A 24581-nucleotide genomic window follows, 5' to 3' on the forward strand; every position below is an offset into this window, starting at 1 on the left:
GCCACGGTGGACAGCGAAGAGCAGGTGGGGGAGGGAGGGTTGGGGAAGGAGCGTGCCTGAGTAAGAGGGGCCACAGACACGCCCTTGTAAGGAGCGCAGCCCATTCCTGTAACAGTGAACCCATTCTCGCGATTAGGGCATTCATCTGTCCAAGCAGGCAGAGTCCTCACGACCGAACCACCGGTCCATGTCCCACCTTCCAACACCACTGCACTGGGGATCACGTTTCCGACACGTGAACTTTGGGGACGCATTCCAGCAATAGCAGATGCCCACATGGAGATGACAAAAACTTTGGAATTATTGCTAAGTTTTTTTAAACTGTCACAAAATTGTCTCCACAAGGTTTACAAACACATTGGGAGCAAATACAAAAAGCAGAAAGTCTCAGCAGAGAAAGAAAAAGGAGGAGGAATAAAGAAGAAATAAAGAGAAATTTTAAAACTGAAAAACACAGTAGGAAAAATTAAAAACTCAATGGATGGCTGAACAGCACAATTAAGAAGAGGGTGAAGATAGAATAATAGCAGTGGGTCTTGTGACACAGCAGGTCAGGCTAGCACCCGGGACACCCACCTCACAAACGGGGCTGCCAGTTTGAATGTGGGCTACTCTGCTTCCAATATGGCTTCTTGCTAATGCACCTGGGAAGGCAGTGACTAATGACCCAAGAACTTGTGTCCCTGCCACCCATGTGGAGCCCTGGAGGAAGTCTGGCCTCAGCTCCAGCTGTTACAGACATCTGGGGAATGAACCAGAAGATGGAAAACCTCTTTCCTTCTCTGTCACTCTGCCTTTCAAATAAATAAATAAATACTTTTAAAACAGAATACAGAACAACAGAAATTATCTAAAGTGAATGAGAGACAGGAAATAGACTGAAAATTTTACAATCCTAAGTTACCAGAGGACCCATGTACAGGAGCTAACATCCATGCTGTCCCAGGGCAGGAAGAAGAGGACAAAGAGCAGGAATGGAAGAGTGCTTTGTCAAACAGCAGCTGCATGACACCCCAGCTTGGCAAATTCAAGAAGATGAGGTCCAAATAGGATGAACTCAGATCCCTACCAAGATACGTCGTAATCAAGCCTCTAAAAGCCAAAGACAAGGGAAAGTCCTGAAAACAGCCACAGGCAAATGATGCCTCACCAGTAAGAGTGAAAAACACCTCACATCAGAGCTGTCATCAACCTTCAGAAACACGGAGGCCAGAAGCAAGCGGCTCAAGTTGTCAAGTGCTTAAGGAACAACTACCCAGAATCCCACTCTCAGCAAAAATATCCTTCAAAAATGAAGGGAAAACTCGGGCATTCCCAGGAGAAGGAAAAGTGAGAGAATCTGTTGTTAGAAGATTTCCTTCTAAAAAAGTGGCTTCGAGAAGCTTTTTAAACACATAGGAAAGGATAAAAGAAGGAATCTTGGAACGTTAACAAAGGAAGAAAGTAACAGAGTAAAAATATGGGTAAACAGAATAGACTTCTCTTGGGTGCCTACGTTTGATGGCTAAAGTGGAAATTATATCATCTGATACAGTTCTCAACTGCACACAGAAGAAGTATTAGGCATTTATGTTATAAAGAGGAGCAGTAAAGGTACTTAAAGTGGGTAACTTTCTGAAGTCCACCTAGACTGGTGGAATGCTGAGACCAGTAGGCTGTAATGATTTATGTAGGTTTAACGGAATAACTAAAACAACCATTTAAAAATCTACTGTAGAGAGGCACACATTCAAAAATTTCAGAAAAGTCATAATGGAATTTCAAAAAATGTTCATATAATACACAGGAAGGCAGGAAAAAGAAAAGAGAGAAATAATAAATACTGGGAAGAGACAATCAACAAAACTCAAACAGCAGCCGTAAGCCCTAACACACCACTTATTTGCAATGATTATGGATGGGCTGGATGCCATGCCACATCCCTCAGAGTCCTGTTATTTTGTGCTCTAAGCCTTAATTTGCTCACATGAAAGCTTGCAACGTGAGACACACCCAGAATGGCTAAGTCACATTTCCCCTTTGCCATTTTCCTTCCCATTCACTCATTACATGCCTGAAAATGTTCTTCAAACCACAGACTTTAGAAACCAAAGCAATAACTAGTCAGGTAAGCTTTCCAACAAACTGAAGCTGTGATATGACATCCCGTACATCCGCCAAACTGAAGCTTTCCAAATCGTTCAGAATTAAGTTAAGCACTTGTCTTCTACCCTACTCTTGCCTCTTAATCAAGCATGAGGGCTATGTTCAAATCCTGCCCGGAAGGGTGCCCCATCTGATGGTACCCACAGATGCCACATGATAGTCAGAAATGCAAACAGTCCAACCTAAGTTATTCCATGCTCAGAGCCATCTCTCGCCTCTGCTCCTGTCATCCTTGAGGCCTGTGAGGTATCCCTTGAAGGCCTGACTTCCTTTCATACGGAAGGGGATTATATCCATCTTGAGGTTTAAACAAATTCAGCCATGGGACTGTGACTAGCACAGATCCAGATCAACAGTAAGGACTTAATATTGGTTTCCCTCCTTTCAGCTCAGCTTCTGTTTGGCAGACCAATCCAGAAATCCTTAGAAGAGCGCTCTTGTGTAGATGTTCATGTTTCTTTTTAAACATTTGTGTGAACCTTAGTGTCGCTCCCCGTCTTCGCGGAGGAACGACACAGGACCCTGCGCTGTTCTTTCGTCTGCTCGGCCCTCCCCGGGTTTGCTGCTGGTTCTTCCCGGGTTGGCTACTATCCCTTCCACCTCCGTGGAAGGGCAGTTCCCCCTGGCCACATTCCCCACTTCCGCAGGGGAGCGGCACACCGCCGGCCGGTTCTCTCGGGGGCTGCACGGGTTCCCTTAGATGTTCCCCATAGATGTTCCCCATAGATGTTCCTGGTGCATGCCGTCTCTCTCCTCCTTTATAGTCCTCTTCCACCAACCCCAACTCTGCTACCCACACGCCGAGTACGCTGCTCTCCTCCAATCAGGAGCAGGTCCTACAGTTTCTTGGTTGAACTGGAGGCAGCTGTGTAAAAGCTGTTTTCTCCTCTCCCAGCGCCACATTGTGGGAGAGCAGATGCATAGAATAAGTCTTAATTCCAGTAACTCAGTCTAGTCCGGGTTGCTCCCCACACCTTAGTGTAACTCTGACATAATAGATCACTTGGATAAGGAAGTGGTAAGAGTTTTTTCATCTGTTGATGCTATCACTCATCTGCAGAGCAATCACTTAATCTATTTTTGAAATCTGGGATACTTAAAAATATTTGAGAAGCAGAGAGAGACAGGAGAGAAAGATCTCCCACTCGCTGGCTCATTCCCCCGGATATCCACAACCCAGGCTGGGCTAGAACCCAAGCCCAAATGATGGAACTCAATCCAGGTCTCCCACAGGGGTGGCAGAAACCCTACTACTTTTGCTACAACCTGCTGTCTCCCAAGGTCTGCACTGGCAGGAAGCTAGAGTCAGGGGCCAGAGGCAGGGATCAAACCCAGGTACTCCGAAATAGAACGCAGGCATTACAACCCAGCGTCTTACCTGCCAAGCCAGATGCCTGCCCCAGAGCTCTTTAGAGAATGAAAGAGGACACTATTAATCTACTATTCCAGGACACCAGGACTGTCACAGAAAAACCAGGATGCCAATCACAGATTGGAGATTCAGCTATTGATCCAAGAGCCAAATCATAAAGCTGTCAGAACAGCCAAAATGAAGACCCCCAAATTCACTAGGGCTCATGCATTTTATTTTACATGGAAGACCCTGCTACTCTAAGCAGAACTCATTTATTCTTCATTTACACCAAGCTTACCAACATTTCTTGCCTAGTTTCTAATTCACAGGGACATGGACTACAATAAGACACTATGACCATCAACAGAAGACAGAAGGCCAAACATAATGAAGATCTTAGCTGAAACCCAAGCTGAGCCTGGCCTGGGGCTCCCAGTTAAGAGATCACAACACGGATGACAAAGGACTCCAGGGATCCTTGGGACAGAGCTTCCTAAGGGAGGCTTTAGCCAGAGAAGGTGCCAGAGAGGAGAGATTGAGGAGGTGGAGGTCACTGGAAGAAACTATGGTTCTCAGGGCCAGGGCTGTGGCATGGTGAGTGAAGCTGCCGCCTACAGTGCCAGCATCCCATATGGGCGCCGGTTCAGGTCCTGGCTGTTCCACTTTGGATCCAGCTCTCTGCTATGGCCTGGGAGGGTAGTGGAAGATGGCCCAAGTCATTGGGCCCCTGCGCTAGTTTGCAAGACCCGGGCAAGGCTCCTGGCTCCTAGTTTTGGATCGGCTCTGCTCCAGCCATTGCACCCATTTGGGGGGTAGACCAGCAGATGGAAGACCTCTCTCTTCTCTCTCTCTCTGCCTCTCTGTAACTCTGCCTTTCAAATAAATAAATCTTTAAAAAAAATTAGATGATGTCTATAGTGGATACAAAACAAATATTGTTCTTACCACTTCCTTGCAGATCAGGGCAACAAAGCTTGAAGGCTGAGTTCTGCCACATGTCCATCAGGTGGGAGCTGGAAGCACGGTGCACACACAACACAACAAGCCCTGGGGGGCCGGTGCCGCGGCTCAATAGGCTAATCCTCTGCCTAGCGGCGCCGGCACACCGGGTTCTGGTCCCAGTCGAGGCGCCGGATTCTGTCCCGGTTGCCCCTCTTCCAGGCCAGCTCTCTGCTGTGGCCCGGGAGTGCAGTGGAGGATGGCCCAAGTGCTTAGGCCCTGCACCCCATGGGAGACCAGGAGAAGCACCTGGCTCCTGGCTTCAGATCAGCGCGGTGCACTGGCTGGCTGCGGCGGCCATTGGAGGGTGAACCAACGGCAAAGGAAGACCTTTCTCTCTGTCTCTCTGTCTCTCTCACTGTCCACTCTGCCTGTAAAAAAAAAAAAAAAAAAAGCCCTGGGACCCCGCAAGGGCCAGAAATCCCACAGTGGCAGAGGCCAGAGCTGTAAGTTCACTGCTGCCTTCCCAGTGGCCCCAGACTGCTGGGGCCTAAGACTTAGGATGTCAGACTCACTTGGGCACCTGGGCTTTCAGGGAGTGGACACTTTACTGTGGATCCCAGTTCCCTCATGCTATTATTTTCCACATAGATATTAGATTAACATCATTGTTTTCTGACAACGAAAGGCATGTGTCTACAACTACCTGATGTAAAAATGAAATCCAAGTATAGTAGTACTAGTTGTTGTGAATAAAAAAAGATATATATATGTGTGTGTGTGTGTGTGTGTGTGTGTACATATATAAATTCAACCTGGTACATATATACCTATACATATATACCATAAAAATACATACATATATTTGATTATCGTCTCTTCAGGAATGTGAGGAAATATAGGAGGATAAAGGTATAGCAAATAGCTCAAACACCAGTCACAAAAGTAAGAGAGTCTGCAAAGCTGTATGGGGTTCTGACCCATAAACATGCATTTTTCTGCACACACATGTGTCGTTGTGTGCACTGGTTCAACTTCTTTATCCCACCTACAAGTGAAGCTTTTGATAAAAGATATCTTGGGAGACTGAGGTTCTAACAACATTTTTATAATGTAGATCAATTTCGGTGAAAATTCTGTCCTGAGGCTTTTAGAAAGGTTTTATTTTTTTACACAACACTGTTATTGTTCCTGAATAAATTATTAAAATAACTCCGTGGGTAAGTTAGCTCTCATTCAAATGCTGAAAATATAAGTGTATATGGTATATGTGTGTACATGAGGAGTCTTCAAGAAGTTCGTGGAAAACTCACATTTTGAAAAAAAGTCACATGTATTTCAAACATTTTTTGCATCAAAATAAATTTTTCATTTTTCCACAAATTTTTTTCTTTCTTTCTTTTCTTTCTTTTTTTTATTTATTTATTTATTTTGGACAGGCAGAGTTAGTGAGAGAAAGACAGAGAGAAAGGTCTTCCTTTTTCCGTTGGTTCACCCCCAAAATGGCCACCACGGCTGGAACTACGCCGCTCCGAAGCCAGGAGCCAGGCCCTTCCTGGTCTCCCATGCGGTGCAGGGCCCAAGGACCTGGGCCATCCTCCACTGCCTTCCCAGGTCACAGCAGAAAGCTGGACAGGAAGAGGAGCAACGGGGACAGAATCTGGCACCCCAACCGGGACTAGAACCTGGGGTGCTAGGGCCACAGGCGGAGGATTAGCCAAGTGAGCTGAGGCACTGGCCACCACAAACTTTTTTTTTAAAGATTTATTTTTTATTTATTTGAAAGGCAGAGTTAGAGAGAAAGAGAGAGAGAGATCTTCCATCTGCTGGTTGACTCCCCAAATGGCCGCAATGGCCAGGGCTGGGCCAGGTGGAAACCAAGAGCAGGAAGTAAGAGCCAGGTGCAGGGCCCAAGCACTTGGGCCATCTTTCACTGCTTTTCCAGCAGCACCAGCAGGCAGCTGGATCAGAAGTGGAGCAGCCGAGACTCGAACCGCACCCACATGGGATGCCAGAGTCATACATAGGTGGCAACAAAACCTGTTACGCCACAGCACCAGCCCCAATCTTTTTCACAGGCTTTTCAAATTCCCTGGTACATATACACCCTGGCTCAGTGATTAATTTAAGTACATGACATCGGTTTGGAATCTGACCGATCGGAATGTGTATGAGATCATTTTAAATTAAATATCACTGTACCATGAAAACAGTAACACATGGGACAGGCATTTGGCCTAGCGCCGTTAAAATGTCCATGTATCACATGGAACAGCCTGGCTGGCAAACAGAGCTCATTAGAAAGTTCCCTGATGACGATGACATCAAGAGCACCACATAAAATGGCCAACACAGAAATGAGTATAAATCCTCCTCCACTAGCAATTCACGAAAACCAGATGAGGTCCACATGTTATGCCCTCTTACGAGGAGGCTCTAAAAACATCAGATTGCAATGGAACTTAAAGTCCAGAATGTATTCCTTTGCCCTTCAGTGTTCAAATTCAAAGACTTTACAGTTTCAAATTTACCCCTCACAACTTCTTATCTGGTTTGGTTTTGGTAGAGGGAGTCTCCACGGTGGGAATGCTGGGAGCATAAGCTGCACCTGAAGCTGTGCCCTCCCAGAATTTCTGTGGTCAGTAAGATACCCTGTGACCTCATGCTAAAGCATGCATGAGCCACCCTTGAAAACAGTTGAAAGCGCTGCACGTTGTCAGGACAGACAAGATTATCACAGCACTGGCACGGCATCTATCAAAGTTAGAAAATCACTCCATCCCCAGTGCCTGCGGAAGCCAGCCCAGCACAGTCCCAGAATTCGGTACTCTAAACCAACCAGAGCTGACAGAGACAACAGCAAGATCCCGTGGCGACGAGATGGGGAGGCCTCTTTCCTGATCTGAGCTGTGCCAGCACACTAGAGCTTAGGCAGTTCTCTAGCGGCCATGACTTATGAACTCCAAAGGAATTGGGAAATATCTCTTGGAAAGACTTTACTTTGGAGACCATGAATTTTCCAGACTGAGTGCAATCCACCCATGCATACGGTCTCCCAGAAGGGCATTTAAGATACTGCTGCTCTGAGCAACCTCACAGATCTGACCTGGTGACACTGCCATTGTTAGTTTAGGAAAGTTTCATCCCATCCTGTGTATTTAAAACTTCCCAAATCTCTACTTCCCCTTTGAATCCTATATTTCTAGTATAAATAGATGAGCTTTAAGAGAAGCAGAACTGTGATTCTTCTATAGTTATAAAAAAAAAAAAACACATGCAAAAAATTTCATTTAACTCATTAAGTAGAGGACTAGTTCCCAGAAGTCAAGGAAGCACACGTTTTATGATTAAGGAGTGTAGGTATCAATACACAAACGATGCCAAATTGGCTTCTGCACAGGGTGGGGAGGTGGGAAGACGGGGGAGGAAGGGCTGCCTCCCCAGAAGGACGCATCCCCACACTGTGGGCACAAGTGGTCAGTGGTTTTCAATGTGGGCACAAGTGGTCAGTGGTTTTCAATGTGGGCACAAGTGGTCAGTGGTTTTCAACGTCCAGAGCTGTCAGACAGCTCACACACCCTCAGAGCCGGGGACACAAGGACACGGGCCAGAGCAGGTGCAACGTCAGTTCCGAGTTTCCACTGGAACACACATGTTCCCCCACGAGCACCCCACCGTGTGCTTTCGGGACCCGACCTTTCCTGTCCCAGTCCTGAGCACCTGGCCTTCTCCCCGAGGCCATGCTGAGCTCAGGTGCTGGGGAGTGATTCCTGAACCTGGGTCCAAGCCTGTGCCTCCAAGGCTCGTCCTTCCCATCCACTCCATGGCCCCGGGCGCAGAACAGGGCCTCCAGCGCTCCCAGGGTCGGACGCTCCTAACCGAGGCCCATGAAACACAGCCCCTCCACGGCTCCGCAGCTTCAAAGCTGCAAGCTCGCACTGCTGCAGAAAATCCAAGGCCTCACTTAGCCCTCGACTTGGATTCCTACCTCGCCTCTCCAGCTTCTCAGCCCTGTGAGGCCCTCGGGGTCTGCAGAGAAGCCCAGGAGGCCAGGGCAGGCCTGCGTCAAGGAACAAGGTCAAAATGGACAAAACAAGCACTGGCTCAAGGCGTTTAAAGAGGAGCTGGAGATCAGGTTAAACGACTTCAGATGCGGTTCACAGCTGAACCTTTGAACTAGGCTGCCTGCCCTTGGGTCAGGGTTGCAAGCTGACCTTTGGACTGCGTCAAACTGTCACTCAGAGGCTTCTGTTAACTCTTAGTAAATGCCTCGGGGTCCCCTAAATCACCTACAGATAGACAACACCCTGCCCCTTTCTCACAAGCCAGCCTGACTCTGGTTAGTGCCAATCACAATGCCTGACGAGCAAATGATGTAATCCCTATGCCGTTCTGCGGCGTTAAGCTTTAAATGTGGTCACCATTTTGCAAAATCTCAGAGGAGCCGTTTCAAGACAGCTTAAATCTGTGTTTTCCCACACTGCAATCCTAATTAACCCCAAAGAAACGGAACTCTGTCTGTTCCTGACTAGGCTGATTTTTATCCCCGGTCAACACCTGGGAAATCCAGGTGGGGGACAGGCCATTTGAGAGGACAGCGGGCCAGGGTCAGCTCACTTGCCAGCCCCTTGTGGAAGTCTTCTGAAGCCAGTGTGGACCCCATGCCTGTGGTGGGTCTGCCTCCAAGGGAAAGAGCCTGCATCAACAGCAGACCCCAGCAGCCTCCACACTGCATGGCCTCGGGGACGCAGCCTCTGACACAGGCTTGTTCAGACTGCATAAACCACCATCCCCAAAGACTGGGGGACCCGGCTCCACTAAAGCTTCCGTCGAAGCTGTCACTGGGTACCTAGATTAATTCCACTCATCTTTCTCCAGGTTTGTTGCAAAATGCCCCAAAGCCCAGCCCTGCTCTGGATTTGACTCCCCATCCCCCCGCAGGGCAGGGCCAAGGGGAGTGGGTTTTTCTGTGGGTAACGCGACCCCAAGAGAACCTGGCAAGGAAGGGCTGGGTCCCTGTGGCCCAGATTCTGCCGCACTCCTCAGGGAGATGCCTCTACAGTGCAGGCCAAAGCACTAGGGCTAAGGTGCCCCTTCTCATGGAAGGAAGCCCTAGAGGAAGGTCACCACCTACCCACACAAATATGACCTCAGCATGACACCTCGATTTCACCTGAGAGAGTACTTCGAAAACTCATAAAAGTGGAATTTAAAAAACTGTCTGAAATCCATGCACATCCTCAAAAAGTTCATGGAGGGGCCGGTGCTGTGGTGTAGCAGGTAAACCTGCTGCCTGCAGTGCCAGCATCCTGTATGGGCACCAGTTCAAGTCCTGGCTGCCCCACATCCTATCCAGCTCTCTGCTATGGCCTGGGAAAGCAGAAGATGGCCCAAGTGCTTGGGCCCCCACACCTGCTTGGGAGACCTGGAAGAAGCTCCTGGCTCCTGGCTTCAGACTGGCACAGCTCAGGTCATTGCAGCCATCAGGGGAGTAAGCCAGTGGGTGGAAGACCTCTCTCTCTCTCTCTCTCTTTCTCCCTTCCTCCCTCCCTCTGCCTGTCTTTCAAATAAATAAATAAAACTTTTTATGGAAAAGGCACAAAATGGAAAACTTATGCATGGATTTCAACCAAGACTGAGAAACAGTTTGTTGAGCCAGGCCACGTCGTCAGTTTTAAGGTACATCCTGATTAGAAAGCAGTTAAAGATGAAAGGGAAAAGGGAGTCTTGCAGTCGACAAAGTGTGGTAGTGACAGCTAAAATTCGTGGGTAGTCACCATGTGCCAGGCACTGCTTGAACTTTCACTGTATTACCTCATTCAGTCCTCACAAGAGCTGTGCTAAGACCAGTATTACTAATACTATAACCCTGTTCGAGAAGGAAATGGGATTACAGTGAGATTAGCCATTTGCCCAGGTTCAGAGGTATTAGATAGTGGAGGCAGCTAGTCTGACTCTTAAATACCTACTTTTTTTTTTTTTTTTTTTTTTTTTTTTTACAGGCAGAGCGGACAGTGAGAGAGAGAGACAGAGAGAAAGGTCTTCCTTTGCCGTTGGTTCACCCTCCAATGGCCGCCACACCTGGTGCACTGCGGCCGGCACACCGCGTTGATCCGAAGGCAGGAGCCAGGTGTTTCTCCTGGTCTCCCATGGGGTGCAGGGCCCAAGCACTTGGGCCATCCTCCACTGCACTCCCGGGCCACAGCAGAGAGCTGGCCTGGAAGAGGGGCAACCAGGACAGAATCCGGCGCCCCAACCGGGACTAGAACCCAGTGTGCCGGCGCCACAAGGCGGAGGATTAGCCTAGTGAGCCGCGGCGCCGGCCTTAAATCCCTACTCTTACATCACTGCAGCTCGTGTGCAAAGTACAAAAATATAAAGCAGGGGCGGGGCGGGGGAGGGGAATCAGCTGACGTCCGATCACTGAGTGACATCAACTGTGACATCAACACTTTCTGTGACACTTTATTATTTACAAAATGTCAGCTTTTAGAAGAACCACATGGAGCAATCAATAAACATCACTCTAAGTCTCTGAGCTACCTTCTAGAACAATCCTACTACTTCCAACTCCAAGGTTTTAGTTGGAAGTCCCAGCCAATTTTCTTGCATGGCCCATTGGGGTTAATCCAAGCCCTCCCATGGTTTTTGACATCTCCATATGCGTTTAAAAACTCAGCCAGTAGTGCTGTTTCCTGGGTCAGGGCCAAGTGTCTCTCTGAGACGCTGGATGCTGCAACATGATCTGGTGAGTTCCTGCAGAATGAGGTCCCAGACCCCTTAGCCGCCACGTGGCAAACGGCCAGGTGTCACAAAAGCCGGACGTGGGTTTCTGAGCCGCAGCCTCAGGGGGCTCAGCCCTTCCAGGCCTTGAACCTCTTGCAAAGCTGCAGTCAATTGGATGGACCGGGCATCTGCAGGTGGGAGAATGGCCACCAGCTCAGCCCACGTGCTGTGGGACACTTGACATGCAAGCGGGGTTGGAAACCTGTGCCACACGGACTTGGAGGCCTTGACCTTGGCCATTCACACCCCCAGCATGGCCAGGCAAATGGGTGCACAGGAGCTACGTCTTAGCTGAACACACCGCGAGCACCGCGCCAGTCATTTCCCCCTTTAAACCCACACTCAAGGACGTTCAGGGTAACTTTGGAAAGTGCAGAGAAAACTGAAATTAAAGCATCAGTTTATTCTAGCATGAAAAAAAAGCTGAAATTAAATCTTTTCCTAACACGGGTTTTCTATGAACTGAGTGAAGATTCTTGTGAATGTGATAACTTACATTCTAAGGGTGTGCTGAAACCCCTCTTTCACAACTGGGAATGGTTTGCTGTAGAATTAAGCTTGTCAGGGCCAGTGCTGTGGCATAGCGGGTAAAAGCCACCACCTGCAGTGCCGGCATTCCATATGCGTGCTAGTTCAAGTCCCGGCTGCTCCACTTCAGATCCACTTCAGATTCTGCTATGGCCTGGGAAAACAATAGAAGATGGCCCAACTCTTGGGCCCCTGTACCCACATAAGAGACTTGGAGGAAGCTGCAAGTTCCTGGCTTTGGATTGCCACAGGTCCGGCTGTTGTGGCCATCTGGGAAGTGAACCAATGGATGGGAGACCTTTCTCTCTCTCCCTCTCGCTCTCTCTCTCTCTCTGCCTCTCTGCCTTTCCAATAAATAAATACATAAATAAATAAATCTTTTTAAAAAAAGAAATAAGCTTGTGTTCTCAGGGACTTGTGGGTTTTTTGAGGAATTTTAAATGTTCAATTCCTAAGGATGATATAAAAAAGTCATCTTACCTGTTGTTAAAAGAGTATGTGCAGTGATAAACCACATCTGAGGCTGCTTGTAAGTAGAGGAACACTTTTGTTTTGTAGGTTTTTTTTTCTTTTTAAAGATATATTAGTTCATTTGAAAGTCAGAGTTAGAGAGAGAGGCACATAGAGAATCTTTTCATCTGCTGGTTTACTCCCCAGGTGGCCTCAACTGGTTGAAGCCAGGAGCTTCATCCAGGCCTTCCAGGTGGATGGCAGGGGTCCTAACACCTGGGCCATCGCCGCTGTTTTTCAGGCCATCAGCAGGGAGCTGGATTGAAAGTGGGGCAGCCAAGACTCTGTGACAAAAAAATATCCTATGTGGAGGATCCCTCTGAGACCTCAGTGGAAAGAAGGGGCCATCAAAGAAGGAGGTACTCTTTTCTGAAGGGAGGAGAGAACACCCACTTAGCTTGTGGCCGTGTCCAAATACTGATGGAGTCTATGGTCACAAAAGACTTCCATAGCCTTGGCAGCACATGGCAAGAGCCTCAGGTGATCAATGACGTCATAAATAAGGGTGTCAATTGTTAAAGGAACACAGAAGTCACTGTGCACTTGCTCCCCATGTAGGATCTCTGTCCCTAATGAATTGTAATGAGAATCGACTGCAAATTTTCTACCCAAACTGTACTCTAAATGTTGTGTATGTGTGCGGGTGCAAACTGTTGAAGTCTATGCTTAGCATGGAGTTGGTCCTCTGTATTTAAAGCCATACTAAAAATAAACCATAATGAAGAAGGAGATGGGCGAGGGCGAGGGAAGTGGGATGGGAGCTGGGGTGGGGGGGGGGAGTGGCATATGGGGAAAGAACCACTATATTCCTAAAGTCTTATCTATAAAAAATGCATTCATTAAATAAAAACTAAAAAAAAAAAAGTGCAGCAGCAGGGACACCACTGGCATTGCCGGCGCTGCAGGTCATGGTGTAACCACCGCGCGCCACAGCTCCAGCCCCAGAGTAATTTCTCAACTGAAGTCAACAGACAGTAAGCCTGCAGTCTTTACAACAAAATTTCCCTCAGAAACGTTAGCACAGCTCTCAAATTTGAGAAACACTAGTTGGGCACATTTTTCCAAGCGCAAACCTGCAGCACATGAACTGTACCTCGGGAGCAAGCCCTCCTTTGTTTCAGATTCTCGGCCACGAAATCTCCCGGGTGCTGTGACACCCGGAGCACACCGGCCACACGGCGGGCACTCACTGTTCGTGAGCAGGAGTGCAGGTCATGACAGGTAACAGTCAAGTCAGCTCTTACCCAGAAGCTGAGCAAGGGGGAGGTGCGGAAACCCCAGGAGCAGCACAGGAGGGCTGTGCAGGTGCTGCGGGTTTTGGCCAAATGAGTCTCAGCCTGGGTGGGGAGGCTGTAGCACAGCCTTGGCCCTGCATTAGGTGCCGCACAAGCGCTGCTCATGCGGAGTCTTTGGCCCTAATGCCGGGGCTTTACCCTGAGCAACCTGGCGTGAGAGGAGCGAGGCTGACCGACATTCTGGAGGCGGGTCATCTTCCACTGACACTGCAGATGCAGACACATGAGCAGGTTCACGTTCCACAAGCCTGTGTGGCGTCTACCAGGTGCCAGACACTGTGCAACCTCTGTCCTTCCAAACCCTCCAAAGTCCTAGGGTCAACCCAGTCAAATAAGGGCAGTCCCCTCCCATACTACCCTGGAAGCCCAATGCTGTGGGAAGAAACTCCCGCTCTCCTAGGGGTTCTGTCCACAACGTCGATATGGCCTCTTCTCTCCTGCTCCCTGAAGTGCACTATATGCTATAGCGGGACACTGGGACCCAAAGTGAATTCTTTTGCTTCTCTAGGAAAATGGAAGCCCACAACTACTGTCTGCACCAGGATCCTTGTCCCCAACTCCAGGAGTGTCTTCGTTGCTTACTCCACCTTTAATGCCAGACCCCAGAGAAACTGCCCTGCCCAGGAGAGAAGTCCTTTTAGACCAGCCCCTTCCTGCGGACTGCACCTCCATCCAAAATGCCAGATACGTGGGTTTATTCTAATGTCTTTGGTGCCCTCATAGAAGGTAAGGTTTGGGGCCTGTGCTGTGGCGCACTAGGCTAATCCTCCGCCTGCACCGGATTCTGTCCCGGTTGCCCCTCTTCCAGTCCAGCTCTCTGCTGTCGCCCAGGAGTCCAGTGCAGGATGGCCCAGGTGCTTGGGCTCCTGTACCCGCATGGGAGACCAGGAAGAAACAACTGGTTCCTGGCTTCGGATCTGCACAGCTCCAGCCGTTGCAGCCATTTGGGGAATGAACCAATGGAAGAAAGACCTTTCTCTCTCTCTCTCTCTCTCTCTGACTATCTGTAAATCTACCTGTCAAATAAATAAATAAATAAATATCTTTAAAAAAAAAAAAAAAGAAGGTAAGGGTCATCAGAGAGGAAGTTGCCTTACATGTGAGATCTCACAAACTCTATCTGAAGACCCCATTCCAGTTATTTTATTTTGTAAAACAAAGTTCTATTTGGGCAAGCACTCCACGAATACTAATGTGGCTGCTGTATTCATCTGCTCCCTGTAACTGTCACAGAATTCCAGAGACTGGGTGGCTTACAAAGACGCTGGTTTATCTCAGTGTTAGAGGCCACGTCTGCCCAGCCTCTGGTGAGGACCTCCTGGTGCATCACGATGTGGCAGAGGGCATCACGTAGCAAGACAGGAAGCCAGGCAGAGCCAGAGCCAGGCCTGATGTCTCTATAACACCTCTTGAGGGGACCACCTGGGGTTCCAAGAGAACTACATTAATCCCTTCTGAGGGCAGTACCCCCAATGACATCAGCACTTCCCACCAGGCCCCATTCTTAGCATTGCCACACTGGGGAGAAAGCTTCTTCTAAAAACCTGTAGGGTACAAACCATGGCAGCTGCTTCCAGGAGTCACCAGATGGACTCAGACAAAAACAAAAAGAGAAATGAATGAGCATAGCATTAGTCATTATTCCTGGGTATATGACCACACCCTTGTACACAGCCTTTTAAAAATCACTTTTCAAAAGCATGACAGCAAGTGGTTAAATGTTGGTGATCAGGGAAATACACACCTACACAAGGTATGAAAAACAGTACTGTCCTGCTGTGACGAGGACATGTACTTGTGTCCTAGGATCATGGCTGGCTCCACAGAATACAAGCCTGACCATAATAACTTAATCAAAAAGATCAGACTCGGGCCCAGCACTGTGGCCTAGCGGGTAATGCCCCTGCCTGCAGTGCCAGCATCTCATACAGGTGCCGGTTCAGGTCCTGGCTGCTCCACTTCCAATCCAGCTCTCTGATATGCACTGGGAAAGCAGTGGAAGATGGGCCAAGTCTTTGGGCCCCTGCATGCATGTGGGAGACCAGGAAGAAGCTCCTGGCTCCTGGCTTCGTATCAGTCCAGCTTTGGCCATTGTGGCTATCTGGGAAGTGAACCAGCAGATGAAAGACCTCTCTCTCTGTGCCTCTGCACCTCTGCCCCTCTGTAACTCTGCCTTTCAAATAAATAAGTATTTTTTTAAAAAATCAGGTTCTTCTCACAGAACAAATTCATATAGAAGTAGTCCAAGTCTGGGCTGGCTATAAGACAGTCCCACTAAGAACACAATCTCCTTTTCACTTTGCCTTCCACCATCCTCATTTGTGGTTTTAGTTCTTGTGATTACAAGATAACAGTCTCATAACCATTCCCTAGGCCGAGTAAAGGGTTAAGACCACAAGGTAAAAGTCAAAAAGGTAGATGCAAGCTCAGTGCCCTGATAAAAAGAACTTTCCCTGAAGCCCCCTCCCTGAGCTCAGAGCTGACCTGCACCTGTCACTGGTCGTAAGCTGAACTGTGCTAAGTGCCCAGTCCTGGGTGCAAAGGATTTTAGGAAGTTGAGCATTTCTAACTGTGTACTGACTGCTCAGACAAAAGTGGAGTTCTGTAATTAAGGTGAAGAGACACCAATGTCCAGTGTCTACCTCTGCCTCACCAGAGGTTCAATGCAGGCTGGAGCACAAGCATCGTCCCTGAGAAAACAGGTAACCTAGGTGCTTACAAGACCAGAGCATCCCAAACCACAGCGTGACACCAACCCCCTGGGCATCTGACAGAAATTCAGTGTGGCTGATTTTCCATTGCTATAGCAGAGCATCACAGACGGGGTAATCTACAAATAAGGGTTTTCTTAGCATACAGTTCCAGAGACTCACAAGTCCAAGGGCTTGGGCCCTGCGTCTGCTAAAGGCCTCCTTGGCGCATCAACGCACGGCACGGGCATCAGCTGGTGAGCCAGAGAAGGTGGCTAGCTCAGGTCTCTCTTCCTCTTCTTACAAAGCCGCTAAGGCCACCACGAGCCCCACCCCCACCCCACCTTGACCTCAAGTAATCTTAATGACCTCCCGAAGGCCTGAACTTGCAATACCACTACATGTAAATTTGGGGGTTACACTTCCAATACACGAACACTGGAGACCCAGCAGCATATTTTGTTTTAGTAGGCCTAGAGTAAAGCTTGAGATTCAGAAATTCCGCATTTCTGACAATCCAGGGTACGCTAATGCTGCCAGTCCATGGATCTGTATAGCAAGGATCAGGAGGATGCAGATGGACAGTAGGAATAAAGTGGTTCTTGATGCAGGAGTGGGAGAAAACAGCACTCCTATATTAGCATCTATTTCATATAGCATTAAATTTTAAATAGGGATAGTGAAATCGTATTAAATAGACATTTAAAGATTGCATCTACTTCAGTTAAAGATCATATTCTCAAGTCCCCTTAAACCTTTTTAAAATTAATCTCAACAGAAAATTAGAACAACCCTTTATTTGAAGTCGCTTTCTCTCTGGGCATATTGACTAATTGCAGAATCCTGCCCTATGTCCTAACACTAGAATTACTCCTAGATGCTATGGCTGCCTCCGGGGGCCACTGTCTGGGTCACACCCAATGGGACAAGTCACTTATCAGAGGTAGCAAAAAAGAGAATAAGAAATGTGGTTTTCAAGTCAGACAAATCTGAATTGTAATTCCAACTCTATTATCTTCTTCTGCATAACAAATTACTCTCAAATCCAGTGGCTTAACTCTCAATTTTTATTCATGATTTCTTATGGTCTCAATAGCTCAGGAACCATGTAACTTCACAGGGTAGTCTGGTTTTGGGGTCCATCATGAGTTGTCAGATGTCGCCTGGAGCTGATGTCATCTAAAATCTTCACTGGGGTGGAGAAGCCACTTTAAGGTGGCTCACTGGGTCAGTGTTGGCTCTTTGAGGGAGAACTTGGTTCCTCTTCATACAGGCCCTTCTACCAGGTTGCTCGAGTCTCCTGCCTGCTGGCTTCACCAAGAGCGAGCAATCAAAAAAGTAAGGTTGGAGTTGCGATGTCTCTGAGGACATACCATCATGTCTACTGTATTTCACAGGACACATGTGCCAGGCTGATTTCACCCTGGGAGATCTCTACACAGGCAGGGAGATCAGGGGTAGAGGCCCTTGAGGGCCTCCATGATCCTGGCTGCGACAGTCCAGTTCTGCCACTTACTTTGGTAAAGTCCTGGAAGCCCACTGAGCAGGAGTATCCTCGTCTATAAAAGGGGAATCAATGAAAGTGTCCACCTCACTTTTGTCTTGTTGGGTGTTTGAAGATTATACATGTTGAGTGCTTTCTTTCCACTTAGTAATGACTCAGTGTCCATTAACCATAATCATACCAAATCTAGCACCAACATGGTGAGATGATAATTAACAGGCTGCCCGCACTCAAACCACTTCTCCATCGGACCAGCTCGCACCGAAGTCCACACTGCCCAGGAAGCAAAGCGGCAGAGGCTCAAGCTGCTTGTTCCTTCACAACCGCTGCTTCACAGACTCACAGAATGTTACCGCTGCCCCTTCCCCAGCCTACAGATCAACTCTGTGCACTGAACAGCTTTCAACCCCATCTTCCACATGTTAGGCTCTTGTCTGTGCTCCCTTCTGCCTGGGACCCTGCACCTGACCTCAACCCAGCCTCTTAATAAATATACCGGTTGTTTTCCTGAGAACTGTCCTCTCTTTGCCTTTTCTTTCTTTCCACTGTACATATACTTATCCTTCATTTATTTTTTGTCCTTTTTACTTTCACTCATTCAACAAATAGTCACTGAGTGTCATCCACATGCCAGGAAAACTTAGGTTGAAAAGCCAAAGTCCCTGGCCTCCTGGATGCTATCATGTAGGGAGATAATAAGCACTCTGACTGCAAATAAATATTGGTTGGGGAAGTGTTTAGCTGGGGAAAGAAAATATTGTGAAGGCACACTGCTATTTTTACTTAAAAATTTTAAACAAATTTTAAGTACTTATCGATTTAACTCCCCAGAGACTGAATATCTCAGGGTCAAAATTAGGTTACTATGGGACTGGTATTTTGGCGCAGTGGGTTAAGCCAGTGTTTGCGCTAGCTGCATCCCATTTTGAATATTGGATCAAATTCCATCTACTGTGCCCTTGATCTGGCTTCCTGATAATGCTCCTGGTTTGCTAATGTTCTTGGACCCCTTGCTACTAACGCTGGAGACCTGGATGGAATTCCTGGTTTATGGCTTCAGTCTGGCCAATATCTGGTTGTTATGGCCATCTGCCGAGTGAACTAGCAGGTAGAAGATCTCTCTATATGTATCATTCTGCCTTTCAAGCAAATAAATCTTTTGTCTTTTTAAAAAAATAATTAAGTCATTTACTTTTACATAGTGCTTAACAATGTGTATGATGCTAAGGAGATGTTAATATTTGTTGACTAAAAGAACAAACAAATGCATGAACGAATGACTGACTATTAGATTCCAATACAAACCTCAGCTGAGAAAACTGAGGCCCAGAGAGGTTTGCTTTTCCCAAGATGAAACGGACCGCAAGGAAAGCTGTCTTGACTCCCACACTGCTTGCTGTGGGACAATGCTGTTTTGACTGTGTCACATTATGCATGCCTAAAACATCTTTGTTTGAAGAATGACCCATCTGTTCCTCTTTCAGTGTGGACTTGGCTACTTGAATGGAATTCTGAGAGCCTGTTTTTCTAGTTTTTGCTTAATCTTCACAGAAACCATTACTGTTGACTCTGGAACACAAGGGGCTTCATCCAAGTGCCCCAGTACATCTGCTCACCTGCAGCTGCTGGGTCACAACTCACGGGACTCACAATTTGCAGCTGACCAAGGACCAGCAAAGAGTCCCCATGGATATCCCTTAGGGTTCTTTTAGAGGAAAAACAACCGTGGGACAACAGTTCTCAATTTTTTGGCTGAAGGCAACATTTCCCTTTTGAAAACTACTGAATTACACAAAGAGCTTTTGTTAATGTGGATTATATACATTGATATTCCCTATAGTAGATATTAAAACCATGTATCTAAAATTTATGAATTTATTTTTAAATAATTCATTATGTGTTCTCTTTTACTGAAAAATAACTATTTTCCAAAGTAAAAAATAGATACCATCAAAGCTGACATTATTTTACATTCTTGAGGATTTCCTTCCTGTTTTCAAATTTATTCTAGAAGTAGAGAAAGACAAAGAGTTCCCATCCTCTGGTTCACTCCATGAACACCCCTAGCAGCCAGGACTGGGCCAAGCTGAAGCCAGGAACTCAATCCAGGTCAGGCAGGGACCCGGCCACTTGAGCCGCCACATGCAGCTGCCCAGGGTCTGCACTGTTGGAAGCTGGAACAGGAAAGTCAACCACAGCACCTGGATATGGTATCCTAATGGCCAGGCCAAATGGCCACCCCAAGAACTTCTTTAATTTCAACTTAGTGGGAGAGAGCTGGGTCTTCCTGTCTGCTTTTGCATTTGGTTTGTTACAATACCACTGGTCTCTTTGCCTCCGGAAAATTCCACTGCCCTCATGAGAGAATGGCTAATTAAAAAGTCAAATAGGGGGCGGGCGCAGTGGTACACTAAATTAATCCTCTGCCTGTGGCACCGGCATCCCATATGGCTGCCAGTTCTAGTCCCGGTTGCTCCTCTTCCAGTCCAGCTCTCTGTGGTGGCCCAGGAGGGCAGTGGAGGATGGCCCAAGTGCCTGGGCCCTGCACCCAATGGGAGACTGGGAGGAAGCACCTGGCTCCTGGCTTTGGATCAGTGCAGCACCGGCCGTAGCAGCCATTTGGGCGGTGAACCAACGGAAGGAAGACCTTTTTCTCTTTCTCTCACTGTATATATCTCTACCTATCAAATAAAAAAAATTTAAAAAAAATAAATTCTGCATGGTTCCTATTAAAAAAAGAGAAAAAAATTTTTAAAACTTCAAGTGAAAATAAATGTGTGCCTTAAATCAGAGGGAGAGAACAAGGAAAGAGATCCATCAATGACCTGAATGAAAGATCTCGGTGAGTGAGATCCCAGCAGAAAGAACAGGCCACCAAAGAAGGAAGCACCTTTCTCTGAAGGGAAGAAGGAAGCTCCACTGTGATACGGCCTTGACTAAATAAGTTCAGAGTTGGTGAATTCAGGAGGCTTCCATAGCCTTGACAGCTCATGACAAGAGTCTCGGGTGATTACTGATGTCATAAATAAGAGTGTCAATTGTTAAATCAACAACAAGAGTCACTGTGCACCTGCTCCCCACGTAGGATCTCTGTCCTTAATGTGTTGTACTATGAGAATTAACAGTAAAACTACTAGTTGAACTCTATATCTTGTGTGGTTGTGTGGGTGCAGTCTGTTGAAATCTTTACTTACTACACTATACTTACTAAACTATACTAAGTTGAACACCTGCATATAAAGATAACTGAAAATGAATCTTGATGAAGAGTGGGATGGGAGAGGGAGTGGGATATGGGATGGTTGTGTGTGGGAGGGAGGTTATGGGGGAAAAAGTCACAACAATCCAAAAGTTATACTTTATAAATTTATATTTATTAAATAAAAAAAAGATACTAAGTTACCACTGGAAAAAAAAAAAAAGAGAGACCCATCATAGACACGCGCCCACTCCACGGTTGCTGCACCAACAGCATGTGTTCATGGCAGCTGGTGGAATTTTCCTGTCCTCTAGTGTCACCATAACCACAGGTCCCCTAAACTCATCCATGTCCAGTTCCTCAAACCTAGTAAGATATTTGCTTTTTGCCATGAAATTAAAGGAATAAATACGGCTTTTTTTCCCCTGGAAGAAGCTAAAAATATCATTGAAACTTATAAAACACTTTAGGGTAGCTGCTTTTTGCCGAAGCACAGTGATGGCAATGAAATTCACTGTTTCGTTCATTTATCAACAAGTCCTAACGTCGTATGCTAAGTCCTGGAAACATCAGTATGTTGACCTTTAGAGGTTTTCCCATTTCTACCACTGAAACCATCGTCCACTTCCTGTTCAAGCTGGAATGAGACACTCTAGATTTCCTCTCTCTCTTTATATAGCTCTATGCTCCTCTTAAACTAGGGCCAGACTCCGAAATTCACCCCACGCTGGCTGAGCCCTTTCATTCTCTTTCACCTGCACTTTTAGCCGGCTGGTATCATCCTATCCTCCTGCCTGCACTCCTGCAGTGGTTCCTCACCGTTCTAACACTTCATTCATTCATGTCTGCCTTCATTCACCCTCTCCTTAGGAGTACCTGCTAAAGACAGGAACTTTAACACTCTGACGACAGAGCAAGGGAACAAAACAAACTCCCTGCCTTTATGGAACTTTGATTTTACATCTCTGGAGGAGACAGACATAAAATCAATCACACAAATGCATGTGGGTATATCAAACAGATGAGTGGGTCTATGAGTCAGGGGTTCAAGGGAGATGTGAGGACACTCATCCTATTTCAGTCTTCTGGAACTCTCAGAAACATCTCACTCACTCAGCTGGCCCCAGGACCTTTGCTGTGCCCTCTACCTGAGACCTTCTCCTTTTCTGTTAAAAGACCTGGCACCTTCTTTCACCCTGATCACCCAATCTTTTTTTTTTTTTTTTTTTTTTTTTTGACAGAGTGGACAGTGAGAGAGAGAGACAGAGATAAAGGTCTTCCTTTTGCCATTGGTTCACCCTGCAATGGCCGCTGTGGCAGGCACACCGCGCTGATCTGAAGCCAGGAGCCAGGTGGTTCTCCTGGTCTCCCATGGGGTGCAGGGCCCAAGCACTTGGGCCATCCTCCACTGCACTCCCTGGCCACAGCAGAGAGCTGGCCTGGAAGAGGGGCAACCGGGACAGAATCCGGCGCCCCGACCGGGACTAGAACCCAGTGTGCCGGCGCCGCAAGGTGGAGGATTAGCCTAGTGAGCCGCGGTGGTGGCCGATCACCCAATCTTATAAATTCCGATTATCAGCAACAGCTGTCATTTCCCTTCTTTGTACATACCACAACTTACAAAGGACTCATCCATTTTTTATTCTCCCAATAACTGTAAACTCCATCGTTGTTTTGTTGAGCACTGAATATTCAGTCCCTTCACACAGAGGACGTATCAGTCAGGATTTTACCAGAGAACACAACCAGCAGGAGGTTCTACGGATGTAAGAAAGACATTTTATGCATCTACGGAGAATGAAAGCGGTGGTGGGGGATTTTGGCAAGAAGTCGACTTATAGGATTGTGTGGGCTGCATATATAAATCTGAAATACATCAGCTAGACCAGGAAACTGGAAACTGTCAAACGGGAGATTTACGTCCACAGGCAGAATTTCATCTTCCTCAAGTTACTCTCGCTTTTACTCTAACGGTCTTTCAACTGGCTGGATGAGCCTCATGGATTACAGAGGACAATTCCCTTGATTTAAGGTCAAGTGCTTATAGATGTTAAATACATCTACAAAACACATGCACAGGCCACACTGTGGCACAGTTGGGTTTGCCACCGCCTGCAGTGCCAGCATCCCATATGGGCACCAGTTTGAGTCCAGGCTGCTCCACTTCCAGTCAAACTCTCTGTTATGGCCTGGGAAAGCAGTAAAAGCTGGTCCAAGTCTTTGGGCCCCTGCATCCATGTGGGAGACCTGGAGGAAGCTCCAGGTGCTGGCTTTGGATTGGTACAGCTCTGTCTGTTGTGGCCATCTGGGGAGTGAACCAGCGGTGGAAGACATCTCTCTCTCTGCTTCTGCCTCTCTGTATCTCTGCCTTTCAAATAAGTAAATAAATCTTAACACACACACACACACACACACACACACAAACAAGTAGATTTGTAGATATGGAGTAGCTGGGTACTACAGCCCGGCCAAGTTGATCCATGAAACAAAACATAAGAACATGCAGTGAAGATTTGTTGGATGAATGCATGAATGAATGAATGAATGAATGAAGTGTCCTTGCTTTCAGGGAGAAGACGGCCCAGCAGATCAACGACCATACAAACAGTCTATTACCAACGAGCGAGACAACTATGATACCTTCAGGGATGTATTCAATGTCTTCGATACCCTGAACAGGGACAAAGAAAAGTCACATATATTCAAGCTGCAATGCAATGCTAGTTCTTATTTAGTTACCCACGAAATTCGCAAAGATCCCCCCACCCCCCCATCATTGGAACCTGGGCTTCATTTATCGCTGGAATCACCTACAGACTTCCAACTTGCTCGGAAAACACGTCCCAGGACGTCTTGGGTTGACAGTGCTTCCTGGTTTGGTCCGCACGACCGACCAGTGTGCAAGGCACTTCTTCCTTAGCCTGTGGCTTTCAACACCAAAATCGGAGCCAAGCCAAAGACAGATCCTGGAGTCAGGTCCACTGAGGGTCGGCCGCGGTCGGCCCCTTCCTGCAGACAAGCACCGGTGAGGGCACCACGCCCCCACCTTGGCGGTACTGTCACCACATGAAAACAAGGGCGAGCTCCTTCTCAAGACCCGTCGGGTCCCACGTAAAAGCCACGAAGGAATACAACTGCAGGCTCGATCAGGCAGCCCTGCGCGGTATGGTTAACTGTGCCAAGCTCCCTTAAAGACGACAGCAATACGCGCTCCATCCACGCTGTGTAACAGGCAATGAAAAACAAAATAACGGTATGGAGTCTCTCCCTCCCACCTCCCCTCGCGTGTTCGCCCCGGCTGTATCTGCGGCGTTTTCACAGGAGGGTGTGGACGCGCGGCTTCTACACATGGGCGGGTAGAGACCGTACCCGGGCTCCTGGGGGCTTCCAAGCCCGCGTCCGCACGGCGGCTCCCTCGTGTCGGCCGCGGCCTGGTGCTCGCTCCGGGGACGTCGCCGGTCCGCTCGGTGCATCCGGGCTGGAAGTCCCGGGAACCCTGCCTCCACAGCCGCGCTGGGACCATAAAGCCACGCCGCTCGCTGACGGGAATTCCAGAGACAACACCACGTGGGAGCTGCCTGACTCCCCCGCGCCACCCACCCGAGGCCCTTCCACCCCTCTCCAGGCCACT

At 47.7% G+C, this 24581-nt stretch overlaps 2 long non-coding RNA genes across 2 annotated transcripts in view; both read right to left on the reverse strand.

Moving 5' to 3' along the window:
* LOC138850120 (uncharacterized) overlaps nt 1–24581 on the reverse strand; it is a 117234-nt gene that overhangs the window by 92293 nt on the left and 360 nt on the right. The window lies entirely within an intron of this gene.
* Nucleotides 7898–24573, reverse strand: LOC127490650 (uncharacterized). The gene is made up of 3 exons (XR_007918892.2): nt 24320–24573; nt 23591–23621; nt 7898–22708 (listed from the first exon to the last, which is right to left on the reverse strand). It is a non-coding gene; the product is annotated as an uncharacterized lncRNA (long non-coding RNA).

The sequence above is a fragment of the Oryctolagus cuniculus genome, chromosome 6, assembly GCF_964237555.1.
Source record: "Oryctolagus cuniculus chromosome 6, mOryCun1.1, whole genome shotgun sequence".
NCBI classification, from domain to species: Eukaryota; Metazoa; Chordata; class Mammalia; order Lagomorpha; family Leporidae; genus Oryctolagus; species Oryctolagus cuniculus.